The sequence below is a fragment of the Aquila chrysaetos genome, chromosome 19 (genome assembly GCF_900496995.4).
Source record: "Aquila chrysaetos chrysaetos chromosome 19, bAquChr1.4, whole genome shotgun sequence".
Taxonomy (NCBI): domain Eukaryota; kingdom Metazoa; phylum Chordata; class Aves; order Accipitriformes; family Accipitridae; genus Aquila; species Aquila chrysaetos.
The window spans coordinates 17536427-17556992 of NC_044022.1; the positions used below are offsets into that span (position 1 = coordinate 17536427).

Below are 20566 nucleotides of genomic sequence, written 5' to 3' on the forward strand. Positions count from 1 at the left end.
CACCCATCTATGTGTTCTTCTGATCCTCAACAAAACCAGTGAGCACATTAGATATTGGTTTAGATGGAAGGAAGTCATTTATCAGCCAGCCTATGGCAAAAGGGAGAAGAGGGTTATACCCAACACAAAAGGAGATAGGGGCCTGCAGTACCACCAAACTCATCTCAGGACTGGTCTCCTCCTGGATCCACCAGCTCTGTATATTAAGTTAAAAGCTCCCACCCAAAGGAAACCACACAACTACCATGTAGTGTCCTCTTCTTCTTGGGCTGAACTGCTGAGCATGGTCTGCTGCTCATCAAAAATCTGAGGACAGCTGGGTCCTGTATCTCACTCAACCACTAACCCTTGTGTGGCCATGGAGCAAGTCAATTCATCTGCCTCTGCCTTGATGACTTCATTTCTAAACCAGGAGTGAGTAAGGATCCTGTCCTTCCTCATGAAGCCTTTTGATATTCATCAGTAAAACAAACATGTTTGTGGGCTGAAACTGTGTCACCAGTACGTAAGTGCAACCAAGCCTCCAGAAGGGGCTGGCTGTGAAGACCAGGGAGACCATACAGATCGCAGCAGTTCAGGGCCGTTTAGCAGCATTTTGACTCATTACCAGTCATTCCTTTCAAACTGCTCCATAAGCTGCCCTCTTTTAAAGGTTTGTCCTCTGAAACACCCCCACACTGAACAACAAGATACACTGCTTTCTGGGAACTCAGTAGAGAAAGCTATCCTAGAACAAATCAGAATCCCTTGTCTCTGCACAAGTCTGACCATTTAAATAAATGAAGTGTGAGAGCTTGTTGCTAATCTCTCCCCAGGAGATACAGCTTTGGGACTTACTGATGAGGGTGAGACAAGCCCACCAGGCCAACACCTGCACTGAAAACTTGACCCCCAGAGATTTTGCAGAGTTGTACAATCCAAGACCTGAAGGTGATGGGCAGTCACATCTCTCTCCAAATGAATTTGGGAAATACTCCCAAACTTGTTAGAGTCTCAGGATTTCCACTTTTCCCTTGTTTCTTGTTTCAGTGGGAAGAACCCTGGCACATAGACAAGGATGGTAAAATGGTTTCCTTGGGGAACTGTTGGTCTGCAGACTTATTTCTTCATTCCATAACTACTAAGTGAATATCTCTGGCTGGATTTGAAAGTCTGGATATTACAGAAGATGCCAAACCTTTGTACGTTCACAACACAGCCAGCGATGAAGTCTGCTCCACTCAACGTCCAAACTCTTAGGGAAGAAAGAGTTATTGGTTTTGGAAACGGTAGCAAAACCCACACTTCTCATTCCTGTTGTTGTCCCAGTGACCCAGTGTCAAAGTCAGCTCATGAATGGCCATGAAAGAGATGCTAAGAGCTAAAAAAGAATCAGTACAGGAAAGCAAGCTAGAAAAAGGTTTTTCTTTAAAATTAACAGATTGACTGATAGTTTTAAAACCCACAGTCTGGTGTGTTTTTAGCTTAATTCTGTGGGTTTGTTTGGCTCATGATAAGATAACATTACTTCAAATGAAAGGCTCTGACTAGCAATGGGAAAGAAGAGATGAGTACAGTCCATGGCGTTTCTGCATCTAGATCTCAACAACCTCCCAACTCCTCTCGGCTGCACCTGGGGTTGACCTGCTGGAATAAGCAGTTGAAGTACCACCATTTGCAAGGCATGGCATGCAACTCTGCATGATGGTTGGTTTTAAAATCCTGCTCTGTAAATAACAGCTGCTCAGCAATCACTTTGCAAAGGGTTCTGCTCCCATCTCCACCCAGGAGATGAGCTTCAGCCTTCCGTCATTGCGTCACCCAGAGAGAAGGAAGGAAAGAGGCAACCAACCAGCCACATCTCCCTCAGGAAACATGTCCAGAATTAATCCAACTTTGTGATTTTCACAGGATCTCAACCCTATGACTTCCTAACAGGTATATGAAAGGGAGATACTTGCAAAGACTTCATTTTTCCTTTGGAAGTGGAACCTCGCACTGATTTTATTATGGCATATTTGATCAAATGCCATGCCACAGGCAGCTCTGGCTTTAGAAGGCTGTTTTGATAGACCTACAGCTGAATATTACTGGAGATAAAGCTACCCTAAAATCCAGCCCTGAGCTGTCACTCCCATTACACTCAGAACTGTATAACCAAGCGAAGCCTTAAATTACAACCCAGGCTTACATTTTTAAATATTTGTTATAGTTACCCCTGGATACTTTGCTGTGAAACTTGATCAACGTGTTGATATATGCAGAGATTAAGTCATCCAGCCTCTACTGGCAGGGAAACGAACACTCACGAGAAGTCACTTTTCTTTTTGTCTGAAACTCAAAGAAGCAGATTCTAATCTCAGCTTCACTGTGGTGGATTGAAAACGACTCTACGAATGCCAAGAACTACTTAACCAAGAGGACAATACAAACTAGGACTTCTGCTAACCTTCAGCAACAAATATAGTTATGCTGTCAGTACAATAAAGATAGCCCACGCATAAAGTGCACCCTGAAGGTGGCCAGTCCTATTATGAATAACTTTAAAACACGTAAGAGCGACATTATTTAAATTCTGTAAGGATGTACCACAATAACAGCCACAATCCTCAGTGTACACATGCACTGCACAAGAACTCCCACTCCACACAGGATAATGACCTACATAATTTCTGCTTAATGATTCCTATTAGAGCCCGGTGCATATCTCCAAGTAACCCCTGAAGGGCATCTGCAAGGACGGCCACGAGCACAGCATGCTCCGTGGCCGTGACAAGCTCCTCGCCCAGCCTGCCTTCTGCACGCTGCTGCTGCGCAAGCCCCCAGCCGCCTGGGACCACCAGCGGCCACCACGTGTACTTGGGCTCACAAGTTCCTGCCTCAGTGGACGGCTGACCTCTGGCTGCTAGAGAGCAATTTTGGTCCTGATGGCAATATCTGAACAGCCCTCAAGATGCAGGGCTGACATACCCAGCAGGACTACCCAAATGGGTAATGATGCTCCTAAGACGCCAGCAATGCATCAGTCGGGAGACAAATTACTTTTGATGTAAAAGGCTTAGCTCTCTTTCATGCTGGCACATGGGCTGGGGATGTCTCACTGCGGCTGAGCACTGGGGGAAGAGCACACAGTGCATGAAAAGCGACAAAAGTGAAAAAGGTAAGCTATATGCACAAGAGATCGTTACAGGATGCTTCAGATTCCCCCCTCTTGCCAACGACCCTCTTGATCCAGATGTGAGCCGGGCCAGTACGCTGGGCAGACTAGCTCCTTGCAGGGCATACACTGCAAGCAGACTGTGGTAGATCTGTTACATCTGCAGGAGTGATGGAATGCTAAATTCATTTTGTAAACGCTTGGGCTAAGAAGTACTTGCACAGCACAGAAATTATGAAGCCAAAAGGAAATCTCTCAGAAGAGTCAGTGAGAGAAGTGATGTGAATTTCTGCAATAAACACGCTCCTTTAGCTTTTGTCTGCCTATCACAATAATGACTTATTCAAAGCTTCTGGGAATAGGTAGTAAAATTCCTTTTATTATTATTATAATCATCTTAATTTTTACAGATAAAACAACAAACCAATAACATAAGGGATGAAACATGCCTAAAGCTACCAACACTTTGAAAAGAGTAGAATCTGGTTTGGTCTCAGACAGATCCTTTGTACATCATTGTCTCCCAGAATCTATGTGCAGACACACTTTCTGCTTGCACATACAGTTAGCTAATGAAAAACTAAATCTGAAAGTACATTTTAGGCTTGTCAATCTAAGAACATCAAACAAAGACATTAACTATGTTGTTTTAACCACGCTGAAAATCTCACGTATTTAAGACAGCTTAAAAAAAAAAAAAACAAAAACACCAAACAAAAAAAAACCCCACCAACAATCCAGTTAAGGTAAAGCCTAATATAGCTAAAATTCCCTATCCATCTTTCTCCCTCTCCCAATTCCCCAACCAGGTACCTAGCATAGTCCAAGACCCCAAAACTTCTATGTTCCTTCACTGAGACACCATCATCAGAAACCTGCACCCTCCCACTGTTTCTTTTCCCATCCTTTGCTCCTCAATGTTTGTTAACCCACACCCAGACATGGAAGCCACTCCTTACTCATCTTGAAATCCTCTCTCTCCTCCCTTCCGCTTTCTCCTTAGTCTTCCCACACTCACACCCTACATCTGAAAAAGTCAGCAGTGGATCAACTGATATTTACTAATGTTCAAGAATCATTTTAGCTATCACTAAAAAACTCCAAACAGAGGGAAACAGCTTTGGGAAGGATGTTCCAGGATGCAGCTTCTGGAAACAGCTGAGGAAGCAGAGAGAAAGAAAAAAAAACTCCTCGTCCTGCTGCTTTATGCTTTAACATAGTATGCAGGTCTTTTCCCCTATACCCTACTAATCCATAGGGAATAACTGCAGACTCATTTCCAGCAGGGCCCTTCAAGCTCTCTCTGTCTACGTTATCTGCTGGTTTGCTCCAAAGCAGAGCCCAAGCATGCACTGTGCAAGCTCAGAGGACGAGGACCCCAGCATGAATCCAGCTAAACCTCGCCACGTAAATTCGCCCGAAGACAAACCAATGCCAAACAGAGACATCACGTATTGGTGAGATTCAATTCTCAAAGCCCCATCAGCAGCGTACACGCCTCGCCATTTATTCCTGACCTCACGATATGGCTGCAAAAGCACACAGAATATTTGGTTATAGTCCTAATGATCTGTATCACAATGCTTTTTCCTAATGCAATAAACCACACCAAAGGAGCCTTGTGGGCATCTTTAACTATTCCCTGCACAAACCATGCTGGGTAAAGAACCTCCCAAACAGATGCTGCCGCGTGAAGCGGAGGGAAGCGGGCCAGCAGCCTGCTGCAGGGCAGCAAGGCAGCCCGGCGAAGCCCCGTCCAACGCATCAGAGGTGATCCAAAGCTCACACATCATCTGAAGAGAGCTGTGTCCACACATGGAAGGTCAATAGCAAGGCTTCAAAACCAGCCTGCTCCATAAAAATGCACAAGAACTCCAGCATCATCCAACCTCCGGGCTCCGGGCAAGCAGCATTGGTGCTAGGATGCTTTACCGGCACGCGGCCCCCCGTCTCTGTGCCACCCCTCGTGTCACCCTCCAGCTATTCCGTACCTGATAACATTGAAGCCTTTTGGCCCCTGGAAAGTAGCAGCTGCCTTTTCACTCTGCATCCTGGCCCTGAATGAAAACCTCCAGCTTAAAGTAACAACAGTAATAATTATTATTACTGCTGTTCCGCCCAATCCTCTAGCTTCTTTGCCAGAGGAACATTTCCTTTTGGGTAGCACAGGTTTCTTCTAGGTCCGGACCACTACAATAATATGAACAACCACTACCAAGGGCAAAGCAGGAACAGAAAATGACTTTTTTCCCAAAGTGCAGGAACAAAGAAAAAGGACGGTCTTTTCCAAAGGAAAACAGCAATTAGGCTTCCTTGAAGATCCTAACAGCGAATAGTGGTATCTGAATTTTGACTAAAAAAATATCACAGCAAGCCTCTGGAAAAAATGCCCATGTAAAACCTCAGCTCTGGGTTTACCGACTGCCAGCGTATCCATCATATATACATTGCACTGCAGTGAAAAACCATAAAGCTAGGTCATCCCAACACAAGCAGGCAACTCCACCTCGCATGCAATTACACCACAAAGATGCAGCCATGCAAGCAAGGACTTAACTCACCTGACCACAGCATGAGCTGCCGTTACTTAATTGCCACTTAAAGGATACAAAGGAAAGAATTTCAAACACCAGCTTTCAAAAAAAAAAAACCCCAAACCCAAAGCAAACCTACCCCAAACATGTAAATGTCAAAATTATTAACTAATTATTTAAATATAAAGTCAACAAATTATTTCACCCTGTGGCAGAACACAGAGACATCCTCTTAAGACTCTGGGTGCCGTGATTTGTTCAAGCAATATGGGACATAATCATGTTTAATATTAAAAAGATACCAGTGCAACACATCTGATAGCAAAACTGACATTTATACTGTCATTACATGCACTTGCCACTAAATTTAATCTACATTATCACAAGAAGTGCTCAGATGGTTCAAAGGCAAAAATATAATGGATGTTCAATGTTATTTAGGAATATTAATAAGCTCCTTTATTTTAAGATGTAAAACATTAATAGTTGTTCTGAAGAGGGCTCACTTTTAACCTTTAACAATATTCAAGTGGCTGTAATTTTTATCGGATTGTTTGGATTCTGATTTAGCTCAAGTCCTGAAGCTACAATTAAACTTACAGCTACCTTCTCTCACTAGGCTTCCTCCAACAGCTGGAATAATCTTTGAAGTCTGCAAAGACACAGAAGAAATGTTATTTACAGCCAGTTTGCACAGTGCAAGCAGAGACAAGTTGCGTTGTGCATTTCCAGGGCTGGTGACAGACCATTTCTCACCAGCACTACAGGAAGTCATCGAAACTATCTTCCCCTCCCCAGGCCCTCTACAGGACCAAGCTGAGAGGCTGGAAATGCTGCAGGGCAGGATTTTAAGTGCCCTGAACGGCCCCAGACCAACTCTCACTACAGTCAGCATTAAACCTCACCACCACCGCCACTGAAGACAGAAGTGGCCTGTTGATGGCCACCTGCCTGGAAAGCCCAACGCATCTCAGGATGGGATGCTAAACCCATTTAAAAATAAAAAAAATAATTTTAAAAATCACAGATGCCTTTTAAAACAGAGAGAAATCCACTCAGACAGTAGGGAAGGAAGGAGGATTTCAGCCCAGAGGAGCCACCCCACGTGTTGCCGCATCTCTCCGACCAGCTCCGCAGCGGAGGGACGGAGCCGTGGACTCTGCAGGAGCGGCGAGGCAGCACCACCGAACCCCTGCGGCAGAGGCTGCGCCGCGTTGGCACGCGTGTGATGATCAAGGCAACGCTCGCTGATGTCAAAGGAAGTTACGCTCACGCACTGAAAGCCGTACAATTAGTAGTGTCATTATCCAGGAGAAAGAAATAAAATATTGTTTTCTCCCAGGCAAAGCCACTGGTGTTTTTCGTTTGTGTTAGCTTGCTGTAAGTGCCTGCAGGGTCCATGCTTTGATTTACTGTGGATGACGGGCAGTACAGGCACAGACACGTTTAGGTATAATTATTATACTGGCCGGGCTCTTACACCAAGAACAGCAGCAAAATCAACAACAGCTCAATAAGACAATGGAGAATTTTCCAACACAAAACCCTACATCCCTCACATCAAGGTCTGCTCTTGATTCTTTCAAAAAAAAAAAAAAAAAAAAAAGAGTGAAAACAGGAGGTTTTGAGATCAGGGGCAGCCTTGCTATTAATCCCATGGAACACCAATTGCACCCAAAATTACTTTGTATTTTGCAGTTTTCATATGAAGCTAAGCAAAAAACAAGCTAAGAACAGTGTGTCTCTCAAACCACCACATGATGCATATTCTAGTCCAGGACCCAGCAAGTCCTGCCTCCAGCTCCCTGCTCAGCCCTCAAGTCCAAGCATTAAAGAGAATCTGGTACTTAGGCTCTAGACAACTCACAGAGCAAAGGATATATTAATGGTTATCATCAACTCTTTGAATTGCACTTATAAAAAACTGCCAACAAACCCAGAAGCTGGAAGTCCGTGCAGATCCCAGAGCAGAGGTTTGAACGGCAGTCCAGCAGGGTTTGCTCGGATCCCTCTTCACAGCACTGCCATCTTTTGCATCCTGACAGTACTAACAGTGCCCAAAACTTACTTGCCATTGATACACTCATCGAGATTTTAACATCACTAGTATGACTTCAGGGTTTGACTCAATGCCTGTTACGATATCTATTATTTTTTATACTGGGACAAAATGAGGCCTATGCACTTACCTAAATTACATGAGAATTAGGACTGGTTTGGTTTAGATACGTAAATTCTCATAGCAAACTAAGAGACACTAACAAGGTATAATTTATAACTGTTTAAGATATTCTCCTTATTTAAGTCTTATTTAAGGACATAAGGATGCACATTGAAGACAGGCTACTCAGTTCCACAGTAGTTTATATTTTCATCCCTTTCATCGTCATACATGAGCAAAATAGCTAAAAGTCTGGGGTGAACACAAGGTAAAAGAATGTACTGTAAAAGAAAACTGTCTGCACTGGAATTACAGACACCAACGTGTTTCCACTGTAAAAAAAAAAATTTAAAAAATATCAGACAGATCCAAATATCTCAATCCCAGTCAACATTTTTGTTGTGTATTAACAAATCTTCTATGCTGTTAAATATAATAAACTGAAGCAACGCATTGCTGTTGAAAAGACCAGTTTTATTACATGGCCATGACCTGGACCAGCTTTCAGCCAGCACTGATTAAACACAAATTCTGATATTCTGCACCACACACCTTCCACATGGTAAAAAAAATTATCAAACACTTCCCATTTCTTGCTGTCATTTAACATAAAAAAAAATTATATGGATGCTGGATATATGAAGTGTCTCTGAGAACAGCTCACTAGAACACATACACATAGAAAACTCAGTGTGTACAGGCTAAGTAGGGTTGAATTAATGAATGTACTGTTGCTTCACATATTGAACGTCTGTCACTGAACTGATAATTTGCAAATGCAGAAGCAGGGACTGGGGGATGCACTGGCTGCAACCACTGACAACTCCCTCCACTGCAGTCTCAAGAAGCTAATCTTGCTCAGTTCAGAGTGCTTGATCCATGCTCCTGGGAGTGACTGAGGACATGAGCAACGAGACAGTCAGCATGTGTCCACATTTGGGATTTTATTTCCATTCATATCTACCCTGATTTCCTTCCCAGGAATGCTGTGCTTGTGGAAGGCACAGAGTGACACCCTAAGAGACTTAACATCTTCTCTGCACTAACAGTCAGTCTGGGTGGCAGCAGAAAAGCAAAAGTTTCCCTAGAGCATACACCAGGATTCCCAACAAGAAGGGACAACTACTTCTGGATTGAAGCGTTGGCCCATTGTCACCCATGGCAAAACTCCCACTGAAGTTAGCACAGCCAGGATTCCACCTCTGTTGTAGTGATTTTGACCCCCTGCCCATTCTGCCTTGGGACTTCCAGCCAGCATAATAAGGGTCTTAACAGTGCCAGCAGCTTTTGTTTTATGAACTGCAGGCAGAAGTCGTGAAACCTTTCACATAAGCAACCAAATACTCATCAGACAGTTAAGAAATTTAAGACAGCGCCGAACTGTAAGGGATTCAGACCTGCATCCAGAACTATGATGTTTTGCATTGGCACACCATGCTAAAACAAACCTTATCCTAACCAACATTCTGTCCTTCAGAAAAACCTGACTGTAAATACAAGTGGTATGAGTGCAGCTGGCATGTGTCAGAAGACATTTGAGAACTCAGCACAGAAATACATCTGTAGTGGAACAGCAGCTACAAACTGCTCCTAACAAGCAATGGCTAAACACCCTAACTCTCTCCTAATTGCTCACTTCATTGTATTTGACAGAATCCATCAACCAGAGTACATCGTGTCACAACAGCACAACTTGATAGCAGGAACCATGACAACATAACCTGGTGGAATAGAAGGCCCTCGTGTCAGAAACGGAGCAAGCCAGCAGTTAGGGAAACCGGAGGGGTTATAGCCCATCGCTGCCCTGCACACACAGGGTAACAACACAGTAACGTAACACACAGTTTAGGAAGCATCCTGCGTACCATTGGCACACAGGTACAGAGCGCAGTCATGAAGATGCCAACAGATGCTATGTTAAGAATCAAACTTAGAAAAAAAAAAAAAAGGAGCAAAACTACAGAAAAAGACAGTACGATTTGCTGCATCAAGGCAAGTACAGCCAACCTGCTGATTTTCTACAACACTAGCACCACCAAAGGATCAGGCAGAGGGATATCCATAGTTTCCAGCCCTGCAGTACGTTAGCTCCTACCTGGCTCTCTCAACAAGACTCCAGTGTTTTTTGAACACAAAGATCACGCCTGTAAGTTCTTTCTCAGCAGCACTCTCCAAAGGCAAGCTGGCTCTGGAGGGATCATTCCTTCTCTCCTCGCATCCACCACCAAGTCCCCCCCAAGCAACAAAAGTAACTTTTTGTTCACTCAAGGATAAGCCCTCTGTATGTCAGCAGGAAGAAAAAGAGGCAGCCAAGAACTAGCCAGACTGTTTTGCCTTGTTCTGCTTTCCCAGCTAATGCTTATACCCTCCCCGCAACTGCTCCGGACTAGGGATAAGCCCTCAGTGAAAGCACAGTCCGGGCAGTGACTAGGAAATGGTGCAGCACTTCTGCTCTGCATTTCTCATAGCTCACCCTCTCCTGATTTTTAATTCCTTTGCTGAGAACTCAAACCAGATTTCATAAAGCAAAGCATTTGGTAAATGAGAGATAAGTTAAAATGCCTGTGCCCGTGGAGAAGACATTTTTTTGCCTTTCTTTCTGCTGGACAGAGATTGGTTAAGGATCCGCGAAAGCCTGATCAAACGCTGCACCTCGCTAAGCCTGTCTGACAGCGCTGCAAAGGGAAAGCAAATGAGTAAGAAGGAAAGCATGCATTTCCTCGAGTCTCTTCGTTTTAACCAACCTTGATGCTTTCTGCCTCTGCCGGGATGCCAGCGCTGACTTCCCTTTATGTCCCATTTACTTGCATTTATTTTAATTGGATCTGGGACTAAGGACACTAGGCAACCCTTAATCCTCCCAACAACAAAGCAAGGGCACTAAGCCACCACGAACAATAACCAAAAAAAAAAAAAAAAAGGAAAAAGACACCCACTGATGCGTTTCTCGGGGCAGCGCGGCTCTCTTTTCCTCCTGCAAATAATCCAGCGGGGTTCAAAAAGTGGGCAGAAGAGGCTGGATTATTTCCTTTAATAGCAGAAGTTAGAGCGGGGAGAGCCACGTTTAACCCCTCCCCAGCCGGACCAGGCTCCCTCCAAGCGCCTCCCCACGCATGTACCCCCCCGGGCATACCCCAGCCCTTGCACACACACACACACACACACGCACTTGCACGGACACACGCTGGCAGACACTCACACACGGTCCGAGTTTCGGGCGTCCCGGGGACGCTGCGGGCGGTCCCACGGCAGCGCGGCGGGGCTGCGGACCCTCCTGCCTCTGCCCCGCGGAGCCCGGGGCCACCAGCCCCGGCAGAGCCCGGCAGGAGCCGGGGGGGGGGGGGGCACGGCTAGTCCCCCCGCTACCCCCAGCGCCCCCGGCCCGGGGCAGGGCGCTCCCCCCCCGACCTCCGACCAGCGCCCCGGCGTCGGTGCCTGCAAATGGGGAGGGCGAGGGGAGCCCTCCTTTCTAAAAACATTTGGGGAAAAAAATACAGAGAGAGAGAGAGAGAGAGAAAAATACGAACAGGCAGGTCCTCCGGTAACATCCCTCTCTCCCCAGCCCAAGCAGCTGCAGCCAGTCCCCGGGCTCAGCCAAGAGCAACTGCAGCTGAAGAGCAGCGACAGACACGCACACCCCCTCTTTCCCTCGCCCGATCCCTGCGACAAAAAAAAAAAAAAAAAAAAAAAAAAAAAAGGAAAAACATTTAAAAAGCAGCGAGGAAAAAAAATTTAAAACTGAAAACACAGCCCTTGCCTGCACGCCAGCTAAAACCCGGCGCGAAGCGGGGAGCGAGCCCAGGGGCAGCCGCCCGCCGCTGCACCTTGCTGGGCAAAGTGGGAGAGCGGACTCGCCGCCGGCAGGGAAGGGAAGGAAGGGAGAAGGGAAGGGAAGGGCAGGGGAGCGGGGGGTGACAGTGGGACACGGGGACAGCGCCCGGCCCCGCTTCCCCGGCGGAGCCCCCGCGGCGGAAGTTTCCCCAAGCGGCGGCCGCAGCCCCCCGCGCCCCCCGCGCCCCGCCGAGTTTGCCCGGCGGAAAGTTTCTCCGCCGTCCCCTCCGAGCCCACTCTCCCGAGCCCCAGGCGGCATACGCACCGGCCGGCTCAGCTCCGGGGGCTGTCCCGCGGCCTCCCGCGCCGGGTCTCCATGCCGCCCCGGACGCCGCTGGGGGCTGCGGCGGGAGGGAAGAAGGGGAGGGAAGAAGGGGAGGGATAGGGGAGGGAGGGGAGAGGGGGCGATCCCCGCCCGGCCGCCGCGCCGAGCACAGCGCAGCCTGCCGGGAGCGCGGCCCGCGCCCGCCTCCCGGCCCGCGGGGAGGGACCGCCGCCGCCCGCCCCGGCCCCGCCCGCCGCGGGGCTCCCACCGCCCCGGCCCCGGCCCCGGGGCAGTCGCCGAACCGCTCCCGGGAAGCCTCTGCCTCCCCGGCCCCCCCCCAGGAGACTCGCCCCTCGCCCAAGGTCACCCTCTCCCGGGAAGGCGCCGGCTGGGCCGCTGTCCCCCCCCGCTCCCCTCGGGGGTCACCGCTGCTCTCCTGCCGTCGCGCCGCCGGAGGAAGGCGCTGGCCGGGCGGGCGGGCGGGCTCCGTGCTCACCGGCTGCCTTCGCCGTCCCTGCCCGGCTCTTCCCTGCGCCCCGAGCGGTGCGGCGGGAGGTGGGGGCGGCCGGGGGAGCCGGGTAACCCCCCCAGCCCGGGGTGAGCGCCTTCGGAGCAGCCGGGCGGGCTCCTGGGTACCGGCGCCATCGCCACTTGCCTGTAAGGAGAGTTACGCTGCCGAGCCGTAGGTCTGTGGCAGTCTGAGACACTCCGCTGCAAAAGCTACACCTGCCCAAAGAGCTGCTCCCTTTGGCTTTACTAGCGGGGAAATACACTTAGTGCCTTGTGCGCCTTTGAACTGATGTCCGAGTTCCCGTTCTGCCTACTTTAATAGGATGTTGTGATGAGGCACCTGTTCGATCATCCCTTCGGTTCCTTCTCTAGCGGGGGAGCCCAGGCCCCTGCCTGACCAGCTATCTCCGAGAGAGAGAGAGAGAAAAATCACTTTCACATCCCTTTTCCTTTTTTTTTTTTTAAACAGTGGCTACCTTCAGCTATTCCTTCCTCTCCGAGAGCTTTGAAGTGCTGCTAATTTTGTTTGTTTTCTAGTCTGCTGCTCTTTCACTTTGTCCATGCCTCCCACTTGGCTGCAGGTCACAAATGCTAAACCAAAGTACAGGTAAGAAGGTCCCCGTGAGGACCAGCAGCGTAGTGCCCTTCACCGACTCCATAAAACACTCACATGCCCCGATCAATCTGCCGCTGTAATTTAGTGTGAAGGTGAAAAAACAAGTGAGCAAACAAAACCAACCAGCAACTCCACGCTAATCACAGGGACCAGGCTAATAATCACAAAGCAGGAGGACATGGTCTGCACTGTGAAAAACGAGAAGGAAAATAAATACAAAAACTGCTTGTAAAATTTACCAGCTGAAATTGGAAGTTCTGCAATGGAAGCATGTAACAAATACCAGCTTTGTCGAAAATCAGCAACAGAGTTAATGATTTTATGCCCACCACCTGGTTGCATTGGTCATGGAAGGTGATCTTGTGCAAGTCACCTTTCCTAACAGGTTGTTATCAATTGCGTTAAAAAGCTATCTAGAAGTCACAAGAAAAGATCAGAGCCTTACTGTGTCACTCACTAAATAAACACAGCGAGGAGATGTCCTATTCCAAAAAGCTCATAATCCGCATCGACAAGACAAATTTAGAGTGGGAGGAAAGTGTATTATGCTGCAGATGGTACTGAGAAAGAAACCAATTTGCCCAAGGTCATGTAGGAAGTCTGTGGCAGAGCCAAGAACTAAACACAACTCTCCTGAAACCCAGTCTAAAAATAGTGCTTGATAATTGCACATAAACTCCAGAAAACACACATTACACAGATAATCATCTTTTGACCAGTATTTCGGAGGTACTGGGCTCCATTTCATTATAATTTTCAACTGCACTGATAACTGAACGGTCACTTTCTAAATTTAAACCACATTATTTGAAAGTCCTCTATCCAGAAATTCATATAGTGGAACAAAAGGCACTAACAGATAGCATCTGGGCCAACGCAGATGCCTTCTGAGTGTGTCTACTCCTGCTACCCGCTTCCCAAGGGGAACCAGAAGGGTGTCCAAATCTGCACCTTTGTCTTGGGAGGGGGAGATCCTGCTCCTCATACTGTTTTCCTGAGGCTTCAAGGAGCCACGTTGTCCATACCCATCCGTACCCACATTCTGCCTGGTAGCAGTACCCCGGATTTGATCCCATATTCCACCATGCCCCGTTTAGCCCCATTAAAGTATTCTCTGGAATACAGCTTTCGTTTGCTTTTATGGCAAACCTGTCTCAGGTTTCAGAAGGTGCCTTCCCTGTGTCCTCTTCCTATTCCGGCTCCCTCTTACTGGTTTTCTTGCCCAGGCGTTTCTTGTGATGCAAAACCCACACAACTGGAAAACAACAGTAACATCGTGTTGCACCCTTCAGGCACCCTTACTTGTCACTTAGGAAAGCTATTTACACATACATTTAGTGAATGTTACAATGTATAAATGCTAATGAGTATTAGTAGAAGTAGTTAATGCAGTTTTCCTTATTAATCAATCCTACCAGCATGGTAATGATTTCTGTTGTTCATCTGGAGCTTCCTCCAGCAGGGAGTGAGCTCTGTTGATTAGCAAGACCATTTTGCATGTATATAACGTTTTTGTTCATCTGTAACAATCTCATTATCGTATTTTTTTCTCAAGGAGGTGAGCAGTTCCCAACTTATGCTTAAGGAGTAACTAGGGCAGAAGGAATCACATTCTCTCCCATACCACCATTTTACAGTCTTGTATCTGTCAGGTTCAGTAGAATTTACACCACTGTGAAAGAGGATCGGGAACAGGATGGCTGAGATGCCCCAAATCAGGTAACAAGTCAGGGATGGCCAGGAGCAAAGCTCCTAGCTTCACACCTCAGAATAATTTGCTATTTTGCAGCAGGTCTTTGAAGGTAAACAGCTTCAAATGACTATCGGAAAGACAGTAACGTAACTATCGTGTCTGATTAATAATGTCATCATGCTCTACAGATACAGACCAGGAAACAGCTTTTAGGTTCCTGCATCTTGAGTAGCGAGAAGAATTTCTCCTCATTTTCCTGCCAAGATGATCAGATTCAGGAAGATGTGAGTAAACCACTGCGACAACAGAGTATTTCACTTTAACTCAGTAATTTACATTGTAATGATCATAAATAATTCAGCTAGTATAAATAAAAATAAATCCAAGCAGAAAGAAAAGGTTTTCCTAAAGCTTCAAGGTTCAGAAGACAGGAAGACAGGTTTTAGACCTGATGTTAACTGAACCAGTAGTGAGCTATTGAAGCTGAATCTCAGCACACTACCATAAATTATGAAACATTGACATTTCACTTTGAATTAATGCAAAGGGCTATTTATACACTGTTTTAGAGACAGTTGCCTGGGCAAATTAATACACTTTTTTTCCTTCACCAGGCCAAATGTTAGCCACACTGCTATTTTTCAAAGTATCCAACTATTTGCATATTAAAAATGTTTTAATAAAAACTGTCCCCCAGGGCTGCTGTGTGAGTTACTTTGAAAAGGTAATCAGTCATCATTCACTGGCTCCTTGATCGAAAATCCAACTTCGTTCAAAATACTGCCGATGATTTTCAGTGTGAGAGGTTGCTTGTTATCGGGGAATTTCTTTCTGTTTGTAGGACCACAGGCCACCAACACGGGAAAAGGCGTTCAATGGGCTACGATTGCCTTTCTGTGCTTGCTACCAATAAAAGGTCTGAATAGCAGATAGCAGTGGAAGAACTAGGCATGAGCACGTAACAAAAATATTCACTATACTTGCCTGAAATTTGAACTTTGGATGTGAGCACATAGTGAAACATCAGTTTATTGCTCATATTGGCAATGATTTTGTCTTTTTTTTTTTAAAGGGGGAAAATTATAACACTCCAAAGTGACTTTTTATGAGACTACTTTTTACAGATCAGTGGTTCATGTGTCATTTCAGTAAAGCATTGGTTAAGAATGTGCTTAAATACTGAATGGTTAGACTTAGAAACAGTGCTTAAGTGCTTCACTGAACTGGGGTTTAAAATAATTAAAATAATTACTTGAAACGTCATCCGAATGATAAAAAAATCACCAATCACTTTTAGCAAACTCCATGAGTTTCGGGTCCATCATTATGAACAAGATACTCTGGTATCTCCTGCTCAGAGCCTTTTCTTTATCTCAGAGATAAAATCTCCCGAATCAGAAGTGCCTCAAGACTGATGTGAACAAGTCCCATATCCCTCAGGTAGTTTTCTGACTATCTGACTCCCTGTAGAGAAGGAGCCTCCTGGTCATACCAAGGACTTCTGTAAAAATTTCTTGCAGCTTTTTTGTCTCTTCTCACTTCTCGTGGCAGTGGGTAACACTAGCAAAGTGTTAAGAAAGTTAACAAGTAGTGACAGTGCTCATAGACTTCTCCAGAAACATGATGTGGCAGCACAAGACAGCTCAATGGTGACGACACCAGAAATTTGCTTCGAGGCCATTCTTCGTGTTTCCTCAAAAAGCGATTCCTACGCAAATGTTATTCAAGGGCGTTGTGTGGCACTGCTCTGCAGGAGGGTCAGCAACAGAGGGGGTTGCAGCCTGCAGGTGCTACCACAGGAATAATTAAGGGGATAGGTGCGGCACATAGTTTATTGCTCGTTAGTGGTGCTGTTCAACGAGAAAGATCTGTTAATGCAGAAAACATTGCATCGGGGTTTTACCACATCTCTCCATCTTGTTTAGAGACTGCAATGAGATCACACATCAAAAAATCCATTCTGACAGTGCATATTGAAGTATTTCTCTTCTATTATGCCGGATTATGCCTTGCAGCACAAAACTATTAGCATTTCTAGCAGCCGAACGTCAGAGGTTTGACTTACTTAAACTCACAAAGTGAGGTCATCCTGCGTAGAAGGGAACCATTCGAGCTGGTGTGTCTGCAATTTCCACCATTTGAATGATACAGTAATATTTGTGAAGGACTGGGTAAGCTTTGATTGTTTAACTTTGATTACTTAAGTTTGCTTTTCTCTTTGCTCTGTGTCACTCATCCCAACCACAGCCCAGTCTCACTCGAGCCTGCCTGCGTGTAGCACTGGCTCCAAGAGCAGCGGATCAAAATCCACAGCCTCCCTTCGCAGGGAACAGACCTGCCAGTCAAAGAGGGTTGCGGTGTCATCAATGAGCTGAAGGCAAATCACGGGAGGTGATGCTGGAACCTCCATCAGGGTAATAGGCTGCATTTGATGGCTTGATCTAACATATCAAATCCTGCTCACAGAAAATTGAGAGCAGGGTTTTGTGGCTTTTTTTAAAACTTTATTTCATTGAAACAGATCTGAGAGAGGAAGGAAGTGCTGTGTGGAGCCAGAAGTTTCCCATTCGTCTCAGTTCTGCCAGTGAGTTTCTAGGTAGCTCTTGACCTCTACCTTAACCTCCTTGAGTTTGATTTCCCATTTTGAAAAAATAAAGAGAGAGTCACTGGGGATCATAAGACAAAAAAAGATGATCTTTTTGTGAATTTACGGGTTGAATTGCAGTTTGATTCCCTATTCTGCTGTCTGTATCTTGTAAGACTTTAGAGAAATCATGGGTTATCTCTGTGCCTCAGTTTTTCTGTCTGTGATACAAAAACAGAAACCATTTTGGTCTGTCTCCTGTTTTTAGACAAATAAACCCGCCTATTGTTATGTATTTTACAGTGATCTACCTTCTAGAGGTCTGACTTCGACTGAGGTTCTTTAATTTTAATAACAGTGTGCGATAAATACTTCTGAGATTTCTCCTTGGAGTACTCTGAGGTCAGTGGAAAGATACCGCAGAAAAAGTACATTATGTTAGTTAATACACAAGAAAGAATAAAATGAAAGCAACCTGATTTTATAAAAATTGCGAAAGGTCCTGCAACCAGACAGTAGAAAGCCCCAAGGATTCAGGATACCGTGCAGCGTAAGGGAAGGACTGATCTTACCCACAATAGTTTTGTATAGCTTTTTCTGTTCATTGCACCAAAATCCAACTCCAGTAAACGTTTAAACATGTGCTTAACTTGATAGACATGAGTGGCTTTTTGACTTCAGTTTTAATGCACATTTAAGCTTAGGCATGGCTGTTTGTGGGGTAGGGATTTAGTATGGGATTCCCTGGTCCTTTACACACATGATTTCATTAGGTGTTGTCTGTTTCTGTAGCACTGCCTTAGGGCATGAGCCAAGCCCAGCTGAAGTCAGGGGGAATCTCTACAGATTTTGATGGCAGTTGGACTGGACCCTTTATAGGAAACTAAAACAGATTTTGTGGAACATAAAAGCCAAAAAAAAATCCTCCTAAATTTGTGGGGATGAAATACTCATTTCCTGTTTTAGGACTAGAGTCTTTATAAATCAAGCTTCTAACCAGAGCAAAATTTTACCAGCTGTACTATAAACCACTGAAAATAAGGGGAAAGTATAACATACTCTTAGCAAAACCTTAGTTTTAACTGAGCAGAAGGCATTGCTTGGCTGTGCGTAACAGTTCAGCATGAGATAATGATCGTGTTTATTTGGGTTCACAGGTTCTCTTGCTGTTGTATGCTTTCATGGTACCTGTTTTAAAGAAAAAAAAAGTCTATAAAGAATATATTTACAAATGCCAGCTTATCTGTAGTTCCGTGCCATAGCTGTCATCTCACATGAGGTGAGACGACTTTCGGTTGCCATGCCAAGCCATCCTAGCTTAACTTGTATCACAGCTCCAGTTTCTGCTGTTGGCATCAGCTTGCAATAGAGTTACAGGATTAAAAACCTGTCATTCCTGAAAGCCTTCTTGGTAATGAGCGGAGTCTGAGACGTGGATTTGAGTCCTATTTGATTGCATTGTTACTCTCCCTCTTTTGGTGGCCACATTAACGATAGGTTGGCAGGTGCAATTTGTACTTCCAGTGCTGGCTTTGCATGCTGCCGTCTGCCCTCTGCTTCCAGCTGAATCATTCCCTAACCACAATCCCTGGTGCTTGCACTCATTGAGATAACAAATAGAAATGATGGAAAGCAAGGAGAAAAGAGAGGATAAAAGAGAGGGGGGAAAAGGAAAATACTAGCTATTTGCTGGTCAGATAAGAACATCCAATATGCCAGTGGTAGATGACTTCAGTAAAGACAGGTAAGAATAATCAACTGTCTAATAGGACATAAAGAGGAAACTAGAGACAGTAAAGGATGAAAGAACAGCTGAAATGAAAGGATAAAATGTGATAAAAGTCAATCAAGACAAGTATAGAATTGTCAACTTGGGGTGTCATTGTGTTTTGAGTGCTGGTGCCTGCCGCTTCACAGCTCCTCAAAGTACCAACTGGACCTGAGAAGTCAGAAGATCCAGCTTTGGAAGGCCTCCATTTTTTACTGATACACTTTTCCCAGTTTTCCGTAGATAGCTGCAAAGGTACTGTCACTACCAATTACACACCCAGAAGGTTAGTCTCTCTCTTGGGATTAAAGGAAGATCCAAAGGAAGAACAAGGGCTGAAGATGTTTAAAAATGCCTAATTACAGGTGCTGCAAGTTTTGGAGGGCAATTTGCAACAACTAGAAAGGGACCTGGTTAACTGTCGGCTGTTCAATACCCGGTGAAAATCAGGAAGCTCTATTATTTCCTTCCATCTGGGAAACTGAATCATGGTTGCAACTCTTATCCTGGGGCCACAAGGGCAGAAATGGATTCTCTGGTTTCTATTAAGATGCAAATTGAGATCTTTTCCACTTTAGAGAAGTGATGGTATCTCTTTGTAGAGTGAATTCATTGGTATCTAGTAAGTCTGTTTCAATCTTTTTCTTCTTCCTTGCAACATATTTTTGTAAGTCTTACAGGAATTTAATATCTTTGAGATCCCTATCCTTCTAAACACAGATTCAGAAGTTTTGGGAGCAGACTGACAGAGGCAGTCAGATGCAGTGTGACTGAACAAGGCGTTTCCTCAGCAAACCAAGCTGTAAACAGAGAAAGCTCGAAGGGAGCACTGCATTGAGACCTGAACTAGGGAGACCCTCAGTGGGTTCGATATTTGTGATTTACACCTAATGAAAATAAGGCCCTTGACTGAAGTTATTTTGCTTTCAGTCCTAAGTCAGTGGTGAAACTGCTGTGATCTTCAGTCAGACCAAGCTTTTGTCTCTTAATTCCCATAGAAAAGAACTTCCTATCACAGAGCACCTGGCCAAACCTATATTAAATGCAATGTTACAAGAGGCTCTGCATCACAAACCACACAAAACAGCAGCTCATCCCTTTCCCCCCACGCAAACATGCCTCACCCAGCCATCCCTCTACAGACAACACAAATCAAGACTCTCATCCCACCCAGCAGAGATCCCATCTCCCTCACCAGCACCTTTTCAGATAAAAAGGTGTTTCAACCTGAGCAGGTTGTGTGATGAGATTATGGCTATTTCTGTCCAATGGAAGAGGTAGCAACCCATGGGAAAGGCATCCCCTGAAAGTAGCACCAGCTTCTGGGTTATATTTAGGAGGCTACCTTACAAAATTACCCAGTAATCTCAATTAAAGAGTGTGTTTTAATGCAAACAGAAATCCTATTCCTAGTAGCAAAATTTCAAGCCTTTTTAATGTCGTTGTTACACTCTGCTGTTGCTCCATA

At 45.5% G+C, this 20566-nt stretch overlaps 1 protein-coding gene across 7 annotated transcripts in view; it reads right to left on the reverse strand.

The window, feature by feature from the left end:
* FAT3 (FAT atypical cadherin 3) overlaps window positions 1-12105 on the reverse strand; it is a 422077-nt gene extending 409972 nt beyond the window's left edge. For 5 of the 7 annotated variants that reach the window (XM_030042467.2, XM_030042469.2, XM_030042466.2 and 2 more), the window contains exon 1: window positions 11928-12104. The gene's annotated coding sequence lies outside the window, so the exon portion shown is untranslated. Of the gene's footprint in view, window positions 1-11927 lie in introns of all 7 variants that reach the window. The other 2 variants (XM_030042471.1, XM_030042472.2) reach the window with 1 other exon arrangement.
* Window positions 12106-20566: the final 8461 nt, after the last annotated feature.